Source organism: Pleurodeles waltl, chromosome 6 (genome assembly GCF_031143425.1).
Source record: "Pleurodeles waltl isolate 20211129_DDA chromosome 6, aPleWal1.hap1.20221129, whole genome shotgun sequence".
Lineage (NCBI taxonomy): Eukaryota > Metazoa > Chordata > Amphibia > Caudata > Salamandridae > Pleurodeles > Pleurodeles waltl.
Genome location: NC_090445.1, coordinates 231379928 through 231397424, shown reverse-complemented (window position 1 = coordinate 231397424; position 17497 = coordinate 231379928). Strand labels below are relative to the sequence as shown.

Sequence of the window (17497 nt, the reverse complement as noted above, 5' to 3'; positions counted from 1 at the left end):
TTTTTTGGGAGGACTAACTGCTTTGTAGTGTATGCATATCATGTGTATCTGCAGCTACACATGCCATTGAACGGAAAATGTCACTTACATCTGTTCGTGGCGGCATGTAGTGCTGCAGATTCACATGCACCCTCCCTCCTCCCCAGAAGCCTGTAGTCATTTAAGTTTAACATTTGTACATCTGTATATACATTTTTATTTGCATGGACATCTCTTTATATTCTTATACTCTATCACTCCTTCCTTCACCCTTTGCGGGAAAACAATCTAACTATGGAGTCGATGACCATGCGCACTGTAACCGAGAGGAGGAGTCACTCGATCCCGTGATCCGAAAAGACTTCTTCGAAGAAAAACAACTTGTATCACTCCGAGCCCAACACTAGATGTCGGAAGAGATATGTATAGCATGTGAATCTGCAGCACTACATGACATGAACAGATGTACACTGGGTAAGTGACATTTTCCATAGATAGATAGATATAAAATATGGTATTTGCTCCAGGACGCCCCCCGCATGGGCGGGAATACTCAGTGCTTATGACTTTGAGGATTCCCCTGGAAGAGAACTACGATTACAGGTAAGTAACTTATACCTTTGCTTCTTTGTATTTCTGCAGGACAAGTTAATGTTTATCATGCAGTTTTTCACTGTGCATTAAGAACTTTAAAAATATGCAGTGACCATTTTAAAAATGCATAACAAACATTTCAGCTAGTGGGTTTTAATGATGAGAACTTGAATTGTTCCTTTTAATGAATGTTTTATATTAAATAGTTTTTTCAGACGTCATTGATCAAACATCACTCTAGTTATGCTGTTGTCTTGCTTTTTCTTTCCAATCGATTGGTTACTGCTTGTTGCATCAGCAGGGATGCAAAACAAGGCATAAAAACACTGCTTTTTTTTTTTTTTTTTTTTTTTTTTTTTTTTTTTTTTTTTTTGAGGTAGGCCTGTCTACTCGCATGTACATCCCTTTGTGTCCTAGGCTCACCTTTCTTTTTCAGTAGTATGCAGGTCTTAATTTAACTGGTGCTTGCCCTTTCTTGTTCAGGCAGTGTCTTTTTATTCTTTTGCTGATTCCTTTTCTTTGATTGATGGTGTTTCATTATGTTTTTATTCTAAATGGCTAAAAGAGAAATCTTGATACCATGTATGCCATTTATGAATGGCTTCAAGTGGTCCACACAATGCAGCAAGCATTTTCGAGGGCCTAGCCCATAGAAGACCTGTATTTGGAAAAACTTAATTTTGTCCTTTCTGTGTTATAATTTGTCAGAGACCATCTCTAGTCTGGAGAGGGAAGGGTTCTATACTGACATTTGATGCAAGCCAGCTCTTATCTCTGAAAGGTGGGTTTGAACCTTTCACAGTCACTGCTTTACCACAGTTTAGTTATTTCTTCTGCTCTTTTACAGATTAATCCTTCAGGATCATGCATTTGCACCTTTTCTTGAGAGCCCACTAAGTCATAGGACTTGGGCCCCTAAGCACCACTATTTTATACAAGTCTACCTCTGAGGGATGATATATTGTTGCAGCTGCCAAAGAAAAGGATCAGAGTACCCTGGAAAAGATCAGTTTGGCAAGCTAAATCAAAGTTGAATACCCCAAAAATGATGTGAGTCCTTTGGTCACATAATTTCTTTTTGAGGTTAGATATCAGTTATAGCCCGTCAGTGGCAGTGCAACCTTTCAGAGGTTCTTCTAAAACAAAGATCCAAATAATACTTAACCTACTAAAGGTTCTTTTAAGTTATGGTACTAAGTTGTAGCTCAAGGTTTTAAAGTGACAACCAGTAACTAAATGGGTACTTATCTTGGAGTACAATTCATTCTTTTGAATTAAGCTAAAAAAGTATAAAATCAGATTAAAGGCCATAAATGGGTATTGGTAGTTTGTAGCTTGGTTACTGCAGACTTCTTGGAAACCTTCTCCTACAGCAGAGAAAATCTTCAGTTTCTGAAGACATGCACTTACATCCTGGCTCTGTTCGATTCTCAAGACCGTTATAATCTCTGCTACCTAGAGCAGGACCAGAAATTGCCTTTATAGCTGTTATAATACTGAACTGTATGCACTTATTCTGCACACTTCTTGAAGTCATACAGAGTACACCCAATCACAGCATATATGCGTGGCCTGCCAGTTGCCTTTTTTCCTAATGACGGTGTATATCGCAATTTGCAGCCTCTGATTTTTCTTGCGTGGTTTGTGGCCTCAATATAGTGGGCTTGTTTTCACTTATTTTCAGCCGCCCTCCCGCAAAAAAAAGACCACAACGCAGAAGACTGCATGGCGTGCACAGAGTTCCTGCCCAAAACCGTCAGGGCAGGGCAAAAGCAGGGGAGGCACACTACAAGATGGCATCACCACAGAGAAAGCAAGGAGTCTGTAAAGCAGGGGCCTGTCAAACGATGACAGACACCCTGGAAAACGATGAGCTCCAAGGGGAAGAGTCGAAGCTCGAGGAGATAACAAAGAGCCAAACTGGCAAGAGCCACAGGAAAGTTGTGAGGTCGAAACACAGAATAAAGGTAACCCCTCAAAGCTGAAAAACTGTTGAGCCGAAGACCTTTAACTCGAAGAAACCAGCAATGACCCCGGAGGACAGAGTGAAGCCTAAGAAGCCACACAGGTCCAAGACAAGGGACACAGATGAAGTCAAAACCTTGAAACCTCCTGCAACCTCGAGAGCGGATCAAAGGTGTAGGAGGCAGATGGCAAAAGCCAGCTCGACACCTTCCGCAAAAATGGGAGCCAGGACAGTGTTGAACTCTGCATCAGCACCAAAACCTGAGAAAGCACTGAGGCACCCAACCTCGACATTAAAGTTCTTCAGCATAGATGTGGAAACAAAGGGACAAAGTGGAGCTCGACGAACTAAGGAAATTGCTCCAGGCAGAGAGGAAAAGTGTCATGAGTGAAACTTAAGGCCCTACTTAAAAAGAAGAGGTAATTCGAGGACTTTGCAGGGCTACAGAATTCCACTGAAAATGCGGGGGGAAGTAGAGGAAAGAGGAGCTGTAGCAGCCCATTACCCCAGAGCTGCAGGGAGAGTTAGAGGAGTTCTTAGACCTGGAGGAAGAACAGCAAGAAAAGGCCTCTTGCACATGAGATAAACAACTAATGACTGGCAAGACATCTATGCAGACTAACCAGACCAAGGGATGGAGTTTTATCCATCAAAATTGGCACAATCGGACAACATCACAGCATAGAATGTAGTAGTAGAGAGGGCTGCATGCACGTAAGGAGTGCAACTGGAAGAAGAACAGTCCGAAGCATGTTCCCTCCTGGAGACACTAACGGAACAAAAAAACACATTCTTCCAATGCTCCCAAGCATGTGAGACCAGGGCAGAGAGGCATTCAAAGAGCCAGCTGTGACAAAGGCAGTAACCACAAGGGTAGAAAATACTGCTTCTCTTCAAGACTCACCTTACATCAGAGGAAACGTGTCAGCGGCAACACAGTGGCAGATAGCCAAGTCAAGTGCTCTACTAAATAGTTATGCTCAACAACAGTCGGATGAGATGGAAGTGTTGATGTGATATCTTGCACTCCTGCAGTAGGGGAATACAGTTGCCAGCACATTTCTGAAATCCACCCTGGACTTGGCAGACACAGTGGGTAGACAGCTTTGCACAGCCACACCCTTGTACAGTCGTGCTGGTTTCAGAATATCATGGTTTAAGCAAGACGTCCAGTCAGCCATCAATGTCTTTCACAGGCGACAGCCTATTTGAAAAGGTGGTATACAAGTGCTTCAGCACATGATAAAAGATAGTGAGATTGCAAAGGCAATAGGGGCCCTTCAATATAAGGGTAACTTTGGGGGAGGCATGTCCCAGAAAAAGAGTAACCTCAGCCAAGGGAACCATGGAAGCACATACATCCCTCACAAGCTTCAGCAGGCATCGACATGAGCTCATCACCACCCCACAATGACAGTACTGCTCAGGCCAGTCCTTTGCAGCTGTGGAAGAGGCAGAACTCTGAAAGGGGGAACCACACCACCAAGTGACTGCCCACAAGTAACCCTCCTACACAAGTCACCAAGAGAAGTAAGAATAGGAGGATTTTTACAAGAATGCAAGAGAATTACCTCTGACAAATTGATACTAAATATCATAAAATACAGCTAGTGCAAAGAGTTAGTCACCTCCAGCAACACGACTAAGGCTAAAGAAGATAGATGAACAACTGTAGGAAGCTGGCTCTGTATATACTATACCAAAATAAAGTATAGTGTGCACAGTCCATGGGTTCCCCATAGGCTTAACAGAGGCTAAAGTAGATAATACTAATGCTCTCTGGTAGTGTGGTCGAGCAGTTAGGCTTATCAGAGGGTAGTGCAAAGCATTTGTTGTACACACACAGTCAAGAAATGAGGCACACTCTCAATGACTAACTCCAGGCCAATTGTTTTATATAGCAAAAATATATTTTGTTACTTCATTTCTAGAACCAGAAAGTCTTTGTTGCAGGTAAGTACATTGTCAATACATATCAAGCGTATTTATCAAATGCACTGTTTGGTTTTAGCAGATAAAGCAGTTTACAAGTAAGCAGCAATTTTCAGTTTCAAAAGTTGACAGTGCAATTTTGTATAGGTGTCAATAGAGTCAGGTGGGGTATTAGCACAGTTAACAGGTAAGTACACGACTTACGATTCCAGTCTTCAGTGGTTAGGATGTCCAGAGGTCAAAGTTTAGGCTGACCCTAAAAGTGCACCACCTGCAACATGGGCGGGCTGGATGCAGAGGTCAAAGTTGGTGTCTGGTTTACAGTGGAATCCTATGAGGACTGGGGGTGCTTTGTAGAAAGCAGATTGCAGGTAAGTACCTGCGGTTCCAGGACAAAGGCCTTGGAGGGAGGGGTGTTAGGTCAGCATGGGGTGGGATGGGGGGGCCACAGGATCACACCGGACACACACACACAGGGGTGGCTGGGTTCATGGTGCAAACACAGAGCTGAGCACCCAATGCTTTTCATTGGTGGGACCCCGGGGGTCACAAAAAATGCTGCAAGCTGGGTCCAGGGGGTTGGTTCCGGGAAACCAAATGCTGGACTGGTAGGGGAGGGTCCAGGGAGTCGGTTCCGGGAAACCAAATGCTGGACTGGTAGGGGAGGTGCCTGTTGAACGTTGCTGTACCGTCGGTCAGATTCCTCAAGGCCATGGGGCTGCGGGTGCAGGGGTCTCTTTGGGCGTTGAGTATCTTTGTCGGATCCGGTCGCAGTCAGGGAGGCTCCTCTGGATTCAGACTGTAGGCGTTGTTGTGTTGTGCAGGAGGGGTCAACCCATGAATTGCTTGGGGACCTCCTCTGGACCGGTGGGCCACCTGGACTCGGGTGGTGGGGGTTGGGTGCTGAGTGGGCAGGGCTTGTTCTGGAGTCCTTTTGGAGGGTCGCTGTCCTTGGGATTTATAGGTCCTCTGCTGGGAAGGAAGTCCTCTGGGTGTTTGTAGAGGTCACTGGTCCTGCAGGATGCATTACATTCGTAGAGCATGGGTCTTTGAAGCTGCAGACAGGCTGATGCCAGGTCAGTTATCTGGAGTCTTCCCTGCTGGGGTTGGCCAAGCAGTCTGTCTTTCTTCTTGCTGCTTCTTCTTGAGGTGACCAGGAATTTGGTGAGTAAGGTTCAGGGGAGCCCCTAAGTACTGGATTTAGGGGCGTTAGGAGGGGTCAGAGGGCAGTAGCCACTGGATACTGTCCCTGAGGATGGCTACACCATTCCTGTGCCCACTCCCTTTGGGGAGGGGGGGACACATTTCTAACCTTCAAAGCAAGATGGAGGATTCTGCAAGGAGGGAGTCACTTCAGTTGTGGATACCTTGGGGTGGGTCCCAGCTAAAGTGGTCACTCCTCCTTTTTTTTCTTAATTTTCCTGCCGGACCTGCCACCAAAAGTGGGGCAAGGTCCTGGGGGGCGGGCATCTGGGGCCAGAGAGGGCCTGGCTTGGCAGTTCAGTCTGGACCGTTCCCATGAGGAACAGGTTCTAGACTGATTTGCATATGGCTGGGTCCAAACTGGGGTGGCGAGGTGAGCAAAAAAACAGTGGATTAAACCCAGATCTTAGTGACTGGGGGTGAATGTTTACATTGTTCAGCATTCCGTCCATCATCTGTTCTTTTTACATACACTAGGTTTCTCCTTCAACTACAAGAAGTCATCTCAGATCCCAGACAAGAAGAAAACATTGCTTGGGGGCAATCTTGGATCCCCAGACAGCCAGAGCAAGTCCAGTGGACAAGAGGATCGAAGCATTCATAGAGCAAAGTAACTGTTACCAGAAGGGGTACATCTGATTGAGAGCAGTAGGGAAAATGATGGACATGATGGCTTCCTGCAACCCCCCATCCCCCCACTCCCCAGTACTGCATGCAAGACTACACATGAGACACATACAAGAATGGGGCTAGCTGCAGTGGTGGAACAATAGAACACTAACAGTGAGGAAACCATTCAAACCACCAACTCCCTCCATGACCATCACAACAGACACAACCCACATGGGCTGGGGAGTTTACATGGGGAAGCAGTGCCACACATAATGTGTTGGAGCTGGAAACGTTTTGTCTGGCACTGAAGGCCTTCCAGAAATGTGACAGGGATGACACAACTGCCATGCCCTACTTGAACAAGCAAGGCGAGACAAGATCCTACCTGCTGTCAACCCTAGCTCAGGACATATGGAGATGGGCTTAGCGAACAAGGTAGCAGTAGTACCAATGCATCTACCAGGAAAAGATAATACAGAAGCAGACAGCCTACGCAGGAAGCTCAAAACAAATTGAGGATGCAGATGTACAGATGAATGAATCATGTCGTCCACATTTTGGTCCAGGTCTCCAATGCTTAGACTGTCTCTGAATCGCCGATTCAGAGATGATCGATTTAAGCATTGGACTTGGTATGCTCCATTTTTCCCTTACCTCAAGTATCAGCGTTCTCAGCAAGTCACAGATTTAGAGACACTTGGTTTAAGCATTGGAGACATTTTGCTCCTGTTCTTTCACTTACCTAAAGTTCAGTGAATAGATCCTAAACAACTTTGTATTGCTTTGTGTCAGTTGAATTTAAGTAAGACTTTGTCTGAAGTTTCAGTCCTGAGGATGGCCCAGATGACATATGCATCCTGGACCACAATTTCGACGATAACCCATCTCAATTTTTAAAATGGAATATCTGAACATTCTTGTCCGGTTATTTTGGATTGAACCAATACTTGAGTGGGTAACTGTTATTTGGACAATACCTTTGGAACATTGCATGAAGCTGTGTACCAGCTTTATGTAGCACTGAGTTGTTTTTCAGTTCCCTGAAGAATGTAAAATGGTATTCTTGGATTAAATTCATTGGATTCATTCATCTGTACACATGCATTCTCAATTTGTTTTGAGCTGCTTGTTTGTTTAATTTGACATTCGTTGCCTTGATGTTAAATGTATGACATCATCAATTACATTTGAAAGTATTTGTGGATATTTTTTCCAATAAATCCCTTGTTGACAGTTTTCTGGTTTACGTTTATACCCAGGCCTTCAAGGGCATATTGGGTTGTCCTTTGACATAGACCGTGTTGATAAGTTGGTTCGGGGAGATTTGCTTATGCCTTTTCATCAATTCCAGTGATACTGAAATTTATTCAAAAGTGCAGATTTAAACAGGTCAGCCAGACAGGAACAAGTGAGCCAGATCCTGATAATCCCCTCAATGGGCTTGACGGACATGGTTTTCAGACCTCAAGGAAATATCCCAAGGGCAGTACATCCTACTCCCAGCACACCAAGATCTCTTAACGATATAAGAGGGACAAGTCTGGCACCTGGAACAAACCTCCCTCAATGTCCTGAGGACTTAGAATTTAGGCAGCTCCAGTTAACAAGAAGGGCAGTGGCGAGCTTAAAGGAAGCAAGACAGCCATCAAGTAAATGTTACACCATACTTGGAACCTCTTCCATTTGATGCTGTAACAGGCCTGTGAAAAACAGACTGGACACAAGAGACCACAGTCGTCATATACGTGGCACATCTACTAGACAAACAACTTCGTTATTCCTCTATCAATGTCCACTTGGCAGCCGTTGTAGTTTACACAAAAGGAACACTGGGTAGAAGTTTCTTTACCACACCAGTGGTATAGCGCTTCCTAGAAGGAGTGAAGAAAACACCCCACTGTCTGTTTTTCTTCCCCCTGTGCAGGTGTAATCAAACACTGTGTGAGCGCCTTTGACACACAAGACCAGCCAACCAAAGCCCTCTGCACCTGAGCGCCCCAGCCTGGGTCCATGACTATCTACTAGGCCCCCTTGCTCCAAGGACCCTCACAAACTGGGCCCCTGGTATGGAGCTCTTGGACTTGTTGCGGAGTCCTACTCTGCAGCCTGTTTGTATGTGGCCCCCTCTTCGCCAACCGAGACTCGTCCCGCACCTCTGCAGCCGAACACCCCAGGGCAGGTAAAACTGACCTGCTGGTGGTTCTTGTGACCTTGCCCCCTAGCACCCTAAGACCTAAAGGGGGACACCTGAGATACCTCTGAAAGTACCCATATGCAGTACAGGTTTCTTCTCCACTGAAAAGGACTTGTGGAGGGTGCGGAAGCAGGTGGAGGTGACTGAGTTGAATTGATGGCTCGTGCTGTGGTTGGAGTCCAGGGTGATTCCGAGGTTGTGGGCTTGGCTGGTGGGGGTGGGCATGTTTCCGAGGGTGGGTGGCCACAAGGAGTTGTTCCATGCATTTGGTTGAGGGCCCATGATGAGTACTTCTGTCTCGTTTGTGTTGAGTTGAAGGCAGCTGTTTCTCATCCAGTTGGCGACTGCTTCCATGCCTTCGTGGAAGTTGTCTGGCTTTTTTGGGTTCGTTGGAGAGGGAGAGAATTGTTGGGTGTCATCGGCGTAGGAGATGTTGATTCTGTAGCTTCTGTCAAGAGTGGCTAGCGGGGCCATGTAGATGTTAAATGTGGGGCTCAGGGAGGATCCCTGGGGCACTTCGCAGGTGGTGGGCATGGGGTCTGTGAGGAAAATGGTGAGTCTCACTCGTTGAGTTCTGCCGAGGGCCTTGTCTCTGATGCCGGCTTCGTGGAGTCTTTTTATCAGGGTGTGATGGGAGACTGCGCCGAAGTCCACCAAGAGGTCTAGTAGGATGAGTGCCGTCATCTCTCCCTTGTCCCTCAGGTAGCAGATGTCGTCTCTAAGGGCTGCAGCATGTCTTATGCCACCCTGGGGACCCCTCACTCAGCACATGCACACTGGCTCACAGCTTGTGTGTGCTGGTGAGGAGAAAATGACTAAGTTGGCAGGCACTCACCTCAGAGTGCCATGTCAACCTCACACTGCCTGTGGCATAGGTAAGTCACCCCACAGGTGATGGCATATGTGCATGAGCACTATGCCCCTAAAGTGTCTAAGCAAAACCTTAGACATTGTAAGTGCAGGGTAGCCATAAGAGTATATGGTCTGGGAGTTTGTCAAACACGAACTCCACAGTTCCATAATGGTTACACTGAAATCTGGGAAGTTTGGTATCAAACTTCTCAGCACAATAAAAGCACACTGATGCCAGTGTAGAATTTATTGTACAAAGCACCCAGAGGGCATCTTAAAGATGCCCCCTAAATACCAATCCGACTTCTAGTGTGGGGCTGACCAGTTCCTGCCAGCCTGCCACAACCAGACGAGTTGCTGGCCACATGGGGAGAGTGCCTCTGTCACTCTGTGGCCAGGAACAAAGTACTGTACTGGGTGGAGGTGCTTCACACCTCCCCCTGAAGGAACTGTAACACTTAGTGGTGAGCCTCAAAGGCTCACCCCCTTTGTTACAGCGCCACAGGGCATCCCAGCTAGTGGAGATGCTCGCCCCTTCGGCCACTGCCCCCACTTTTGGCGGCAAGGCTGGAGGAGATAATTAGCAGAACAAGGAGGAGTCACCCCCCCAGTCAGGACAGCCCCTAAGGTGTCCTGAGCTGAGGTGACCCCTGCCTTTAGAAATATTCCATCTTAGTTTTGGAGGATTCCCCCAATATGATTAGGGATGTGCCCCCCTCCCCACACGGAGGAGGCACAAAGAGGGTGTAGCCACCTTCCAGGACAGTAGCCATTGGCTATTGCCCTCCCAGACCCAAACAAACCCCTAAATGTAGTATTTAGGGGCACCCCAGAACCCAGGAAATCAGATTCCTGCAACCTGAACCAAACAAGGACTGCTGACCTACAAGCCTGCAGAGACGACAGAAGACAACTGTTTGGCCCCAGCCCTACTGGCCTGTCTCCTGACTCGAAAACCTGCAACCAGCGACACATCCAACAGGGACCAGCAGCCTCTGAAGCCTCAGAGGACTGCCCTGAACCCCAGGACCAAGAAACCCCTGTGAGCAACGGCTCTGCTCAACAACGTGCAACAAACTTGTAACTTTTCTTCAACTTTAAAGACCTCACTCTTCCCGCCGGAAGCGTGAGACTTCACACACTGCACCCGACGCCCCGGCTCAAGATCAGAGAACTAACATCACAGGGAAGACTCCCCAGCGACTGCAACCCCATGACTAGCCCAAGACGAACCCCCCACAGCGACGCCTGCAGAGAGAATCCAGAGGCTCCCCCTGACCGTGACTGCCTGTAACAAGGGACCTGACGCCTGGACCAAGCACTGCACCCGCAGCCCCCAGGACCAGAAGGAACCGAACTTAAGTGCAGGAGGGACCCCCATGGGACCCTCTGCCCAGCCCAGGTGGTAATTGGCCCGAGAAGCCCCTCTGTGTGCCCTACCTGCACCGCTAGAGTCCCTCCATTGAAACCAATACAAAACACTACGCCTGCTTTGCACTCTGCACCTGGCCGCCCCTGTGCCGCTGAGGGTGAGTTTTGTGTGCCTACTTGTGTCCCCTGCCAGTGCTCTACAATACCCTCCTGGTCTGCCCCCGAGGACGCAGGTACTTACCTGCTGGCAGACTGGAACCGGAGCACCACTGTTCTCCATAGGCGCCTATGTGTTTTGGGCACCTCTTTGACCTCTGCACCTGACTGGCCCTGAGCTGCTGGTGTGGTAACTTTGGGGTTGACTTAAACCCCCAACAGTGGGCTGCCTATGCCCAGGAACTGAGACTTGTAAGTGTCTTACTTACCTCACAATCTAACCAATACTTACCTCCCCCAGGAACTGTTGATTTTTGCACTGTGTCCACTTTTAAAATAGCTTATTGTCATTTTAACAAAAAATGTATGTTATTGCTCTAATTCAAAGTTCCCAACTTACCTGTGTGGAGTACCTTGCATTTTATGTATTTACCTCAAATCTTGAACTTGTGGTTCTAAAAATAAATTAAGAAAATATATTTTTCTACATTTTAAAACCTATTGGCCTGGAGTAAGTCTTTGAGTGTGTGTTCCTCATTTATTGCCTGTGTGTGTACAGCATATGCTTAACACTACCCTCTGATAAGCCTACTGCTCGACCACACTACCACAAAATAGAGCATTAGAATTATCTCTTTTTGCCACTATCTCTAAGGGGAACCCTTGGACTCTGTGCACACTATCTCTTACTTTGAGATAGTATATACAGAGCCAACTTCCTACAGTCCCAGATTTCGGTAGCGTGTGGTCTTGGTGCTGGTGTAAGTTTGGCGGCAGCAGTTGCAGCTGAAGGGACCGTTGGTGTTAGCTGGTGATGCTTGCTTGCAGTTGTTGTTGCGTCCTAGGTTGAGAGTGATGAGTGCTGCAGATGTGTAGAGACAGTGGGTGGCAGGACCAGGGGTCCTGCCGTTTGTCGCGGACGGGCAAGGATGGGCTTGCCTTAAGCACGCCTGCGGCGTGGCCGCCGTTAAGTAGGGAGGGGATGGGAGGAGAGGACAGCTGGGAGGCGGGAGTGGGAAACGCCATGAAAAAGGGGGGCCGGGGCAGCGGCAGCAGGGCGAGAGAATGATAGGGGGTGGGGGTGGCAGCAGCGGCAGGGAGAGGGGGGTGGCGAGAGAGATGTGAGAAAGTGAGGAAAAGATAGAGGAAAGCGCGGAACGCGAACGACCTAAAAAACAGCACACAAAAGAAAAAAACGCAGAGAAAACTGAAAAGAGGCAGAGGGCAGCCCAGCAGAAGAGAAGAGCTCTCCACTAGACACAAGGGATGAAGCGCAGGCAGAACCCTCTGGGTCGAGGAGGGCCCCGACCTACAGACAGGTCACTTTGCGGCAGAGCTACGCAGTGGCAGAGCAGTTCACTGGTCAGGTCAGGGTTATTACTTTAACCTCTACCAACCAATAAGGGTTGCCTGTACAATCTGCATAGTGTACCCATAAGCTTGGTACACTGCATAGACAGCCATCTTCCTACAGTAAGTAACCATTTTTTTTTTTTGTTTTTTTAATTTTGCAGTTCCCGGATCAGGCTACGTTATTCAAATCACCATTTGTGAGATTTGTGAAAGGTTTGTAACATTTGTTTTCACCAAAGCCTTTTATGATGCCTCAGTTGGACTTGTATAAGTCCTCACTTCCTTTTTGTGCTTGCATTTGTGCCTTGAGACATACAGTCTTTCTAATTGCCATAACATCGGCTTATCGTGCGGATAAGCTTCAGGCTTTTTCTGTTCACTCCCCGTACACAGTCACCCTCCAAGATAAGTTGGTTTTGAGGACCTGAGCTTCATTTCTACCAGAACTGTTGATTCTTTTCATGTGGGGCAGGCTGTCACCCTCCCGGCATTCTTTGCTCCACCCCATCCTTCTAAGGAGGAAAAGGGACTCCATTGTTTGGACTCTAAAAGAGCACATAGCTTCTATGTGATTGTACCAAGGACCATTGAGTGAGCAATCAGCTTAATATGGGGTTTTTCAGACCAAAAGTGGGCAAGACAGTGCAAAAAGAGACCATCTTGATGGATTGTTCTTGGCATAAAGATCTGTTACCTACGGGTGAAGAAGCAAGTTCCAGAGGGCTTGCAGGCTCATTCCCCAAGGACCAAGACTGCTTCCACTGCATTGGCATGTAGAGTGCTTGTCATAGACAATTGTCTGACTGCTACGTTGGGGTTGGTACAAAGGTTCTCGAAGCACTACTGTGTCCATAGTCAGGTCTGTTGAATGGTGCGGAATTTCTGCCATCGTATCTATTCCAAAGCTGAGAAATCTGCTGTTAGAAGTCCACATCAGAAGAACAAGTTACTTACCTTCAGTAAGTCTTTCTGGTGAATACTCTAACCACAAATTCCTCACTGTACCTCCACCCTCTTTCTTTGTACTGGTTATTTTCCTTCTAGAAATTTCCAACGTCTAGATATTTGCACACTGGTCATGCCAATCTGCTGATGGGCTCTGCTTCACAGGACACGGAAAGCCTAGAAAGCAATTGATATCAGTGCTCATGGATGGCCCTTCTATGCAGCTTGTCTCTTAGCTTCCAGAGTGGAATGATGCCAGTGTAGAGCTGCATGACACCACCTACCAATGCGCAGGAATACTGCTCTAAAGATGTCCGGATTCACTGTGATATCTGGGGAATATTCACAAGGTGGGGAATCTGCAATCTGAGTATCCACCAGAAAGATTTTTACCTAAGGTAAGTAACTTGTTCTTTTGTGTAATTTGCCATGAGGAATATTGCCTTAATTATGCATGCTGATCACCCAGCTTCATGTAGACAAGATGGCATATGCCAACCCCCAAGTTAATTTTGAATAGTATTTTGGGAGATGGCTTAGAATGCCTGACCTAATGCTATCCTTCTGAAGAACTCTGAAAGATCACACCTAGTCTCCTTTTAACACAGGTGTTTCCTAGTTTAAAATCCAGATTTGTTTCAATGTAATTACATTTTCTTTGCTCCCTATAATGTGTTCTGCAGATTAGCTACTTAATGAGGTTCTAGGGTGTCACTTTTTTAACCCATGTTCGGCGTCTTTTCAGGTTTGTAATGTTGAAAGGTATCCATCTGTTCATGTGCATTGACTTATGACCAAGATCTAAATCTGTGCATGGTTTCATTAATCACTGTGAATTATTGTACCTAAGTTGATTCTAGGTTTGATCATTTTAATTTAACATGTTTCTATCACATCTCGCTACCACCTATAGGTTGGTAATGCTCTTATCATTATCGGTGGTGTGTACCTTAAAAATAAGGATGTTGGCAATGCTTAGGTTGTATACGATAGCATGTACTGAGCTGTCGTAGATCTGTGCTGGTCATCCCAAAACTCAAGGGAGCGCGGAGCAGGGGTAGGTGCTGTCAGACCTGAGGATTTACGAGCAAATTATTACATTTGCTGGATCACAAATGCCCGTTGCTATCCCTTTGGGGCCCATCCTTTAAGTTAGGAGGGTTCCTGCTAACTTAGTTTACTGTAACAGTGAGGATTAGGTATTTTTCTAGGTCCTGATGAATCAGACTTAGATCTTTTTGGACTAACTAAGCAAGAAACATGTTAACCTTTCCATGTCAGGCAGTGTAGGGATTTCCAGCTCGGCCCTCCACATCAAAACCCCTAGACGATAGAGCTTTTGACACAAGACATCATATTTGAGTAGGGAATGACAGACATTCTTACTTTCCCCCTATTTTCTTTGTTTTTAACCTTGGCAGAGGCTCACATTCTCAATAAACATTTAATTATATGGTCCCACTAGTCAATTTTAAAAGCTTATTTCACCAATCCCACATTACTGCATTCCCCACTGGCAAAAAGTTCTAAAAGATCTTCAGTAAAGAGCCCCTTCGATGGGCCTGTCAGGCATTGCAGTGAGGAGCAAAGCCTGATGATGAATCATGTCACTGAATGGTGAGTGAGGGCTGTTGTTCCTATGTTTTGATACTCTAAAGGACCTATTGATTTCTCCCAGATTGGCTAGAGATCAGTCACCTCCACTGTGGAACTGTGCACCTATTCTTTTGTCATCCCCAAACCTCCCAACTTGCATGTGCTTGCCTTCGTTTATAAGGAGTCTTGAAACACTACTTGATGGGGAGAGGGCAAATGGTACACACAGTGTGGGTTTGAACAACTGAACCATTGCTACTGTCTGTGAATTCTAAGACTTAAGATTGTTGTGCTGTTTGCAGTGGTTAAGAGAAGACACCTACTTTTGAAATAAATGACTAATGTCCCTGGTAATGTGGAGTAAGACTGATACCCTTTTGAGCTGCAGAACTCTGGAATTTGGTTACTGCTTAGTGTAACATCACCGCTATATAGAATCTTAAAGTAAACCTATAATCTTTGCAACACCGACTGTCACACTTTGTGCTGTCCATGTTTGAAGTATTCTTTTGTTTTGGTTTTGTGCCTTAAAGTATGTTACCTTGTTACATTACCACAGAGTAAATTTCTTGGTATACAGATATCTAACTCTTAATTATTTTTCTCCTCTAGAACTGAATATGGAAGATGACGTTTGGAGAGTGTGTGTGGCCGAAGAATGAAGCCTTTGGGGGAAAAAGCTAGCTGACTTAATATTTTTCGTTTACTTTCACTCAGAAAGTTTTTAAAACTCCTCATCAAGTGCATCTTTATATTCCGTATGATGCTACGAGTCCCAGTCTCCGTGTACCTTTTCATGGTCCAATTTGATATTAGTAGGGGTAGGGTGAGGGAGGGAAGAAAAGGTGGATTTTGAATTATTTAAAACAACGTTTAGGATGTTCTGAATAAAGAAAAGACTTACACTACCTAAATGCAAGGCCTCTTCCAAATGATGACCAAGATTACACACTGCCTTCTGAACAGCAGAAACCCCTAAGAGTATTTTCCTTTTTGTACAGCGTGAACTGAAGATGCTCTTGAATACTCCCTTGCAAGGCATTGGTCATTTTCTTTTTTTTTTTTGTAGTTTGGCACCAGTATTTGGTCTTCTGAGGAACAGACAAGAGTGACAGATATGCTGCTGGTTTTCTGTTTGTAGCTGGCATGCCGTTGTCTTGGATTGTCCCCACATCTCCACCCTGATAGTCACACTAAGGTGCTGATTTGGAAAAACCCTTGGGCAAAATAGAGGGCATTTTGCCCCTCAAACCCAGCTCTATTGTAGTATCGCTCATAAATTAAATGCATCAGTTAACAAAGTCCCTCCTTCCTTGCCACTTCCCCAATATACACACGTGCAAGCCCCCAGGAGCACACAGGTAAAATTACGTTTGTACTGGTTTAAAAAAAAAACTTAAAAAAAACTATGTATTGAATGTCATCCATTACATGAAGCTCCAACCACCTGTGATGCCCCTATCCCTATGGTCAAGCAAGAGTTTCCACCTACTTTGGGAGGGCATTACTGTAATTTAATGCCTTTATAGACTTGCCTCCGTGATGTGAGGGGGCTCTGTCAACGCTCCCTTTAAATTCTGAGGCCAGTTTCTTGTAGCTGAGTTGTGAAAGGGAACAAGTCAGCTGTGTGAAGGAGGACTGCACTGCATGTATTTTATTTCTGTACCTCTCTCCTTCAACCAGCATTCAAAAACATGAAAAATACACTATTCATTCAAAATTGTCGAGGCAACTAACCTCTACCCTGATGGTTCTGGCAAACTCTGAGCATATTCAGAACAACGCAGAACGTGTGCTTTGGTATTCCTTGCATTGATTGCTTAACTTGTTCATCACAGTTAATTTGTAAGAATCAGTGTGGTGGGTCCTCAGCATATGTGCCTCTGTCAAGAACAGACAGTGTTGGGAGTGTTGAAATTGGCATGTTTCATTTTTTGTTCGCTGAAATTTTCAGCAGTTTTATTCCCCTTTTGGGCAGTGTAAGCTTCTGCGTCCACCCTTTGACATTTCTTCCCTGCTCTTTCTTCTCTTCTTCCTCCACTGTTTTCTTAATAAATTTATATTTTGTAAAACAGATTCTGTTGTACCAAAAGATGTTTTGCAGTCTCTTTGAATTTCTTAAAAAAGCAGATTTTTTCTTTTCATTTTTTTTTTTTAAATTTAATTTATCAGGTTTTTTTTTTTATTTCTAAATCCCAGTCCCATTCAGTCCTGTTCTGGTTTTTGGCACCATCAGTATCAAATGTACAAACGGTTCTTGCTAACCAACACCAGGTATATCTGATGTTCAGATGAGTTCCAATAAAATATTTTTTTTTCAGTGTTCTGTCTTTATTCTGGCTTGGTGGTCTGAATACAGCATATTCTGCCTGCCTGTGTTTTGTTGAATTCTGAAATTGAACGTGGCAAGCACAGGAGCTCATTTCATTGACTGGGAGTGGTTTTGTTTGTTGAATGCTGTTTCTATTCATGGCCCTGTGTTCTCCATTATTCAATTCTTCATTGATAATCCTCGGTGTAGAGTACCTTTGACTAAGAGTGCGGTTCTGGATCACTTTTGCAATGGGAAACTTTCTCCTCTTAAAAAATAAATAATACGTGTGTAATTATATACTGTAGCCTAAAAATCATTGAACTTCAGCAGCTATGGTTCAGTTGACTAGCATAGCTAATATCTAACCTTAATTGGCACAGATTTCTTCTGTTTATAGATTTTGTATTATAAACAAAATGCACCTTTTCTA

The 17497-nt window shown here is 45.4% G+C and overlaps 1 protein-coding gene across 1 annotated transcript in view; it reads left to right on the top strand.

Annotated features, from left to right (window-relative positions):
- The window catches only part of PSMD11 (proteasome 26S subunit, non-ATPase 11), a 430446-nt gene extending 413373 nt beyond the window's left edge, over window positions 1-17073 (top strand). The window contains exon 14 of the mRNA XM_069237974.1: window positions 15366-17073. The gene's annotated coding sequence lies outside the window, so the exon portion shown is untranslated. The remainder of the gene's footprint in view (window positions 1-15365) is intronic.
- Window positions 17074-17497: the final 424 nt, after the last annotated feature.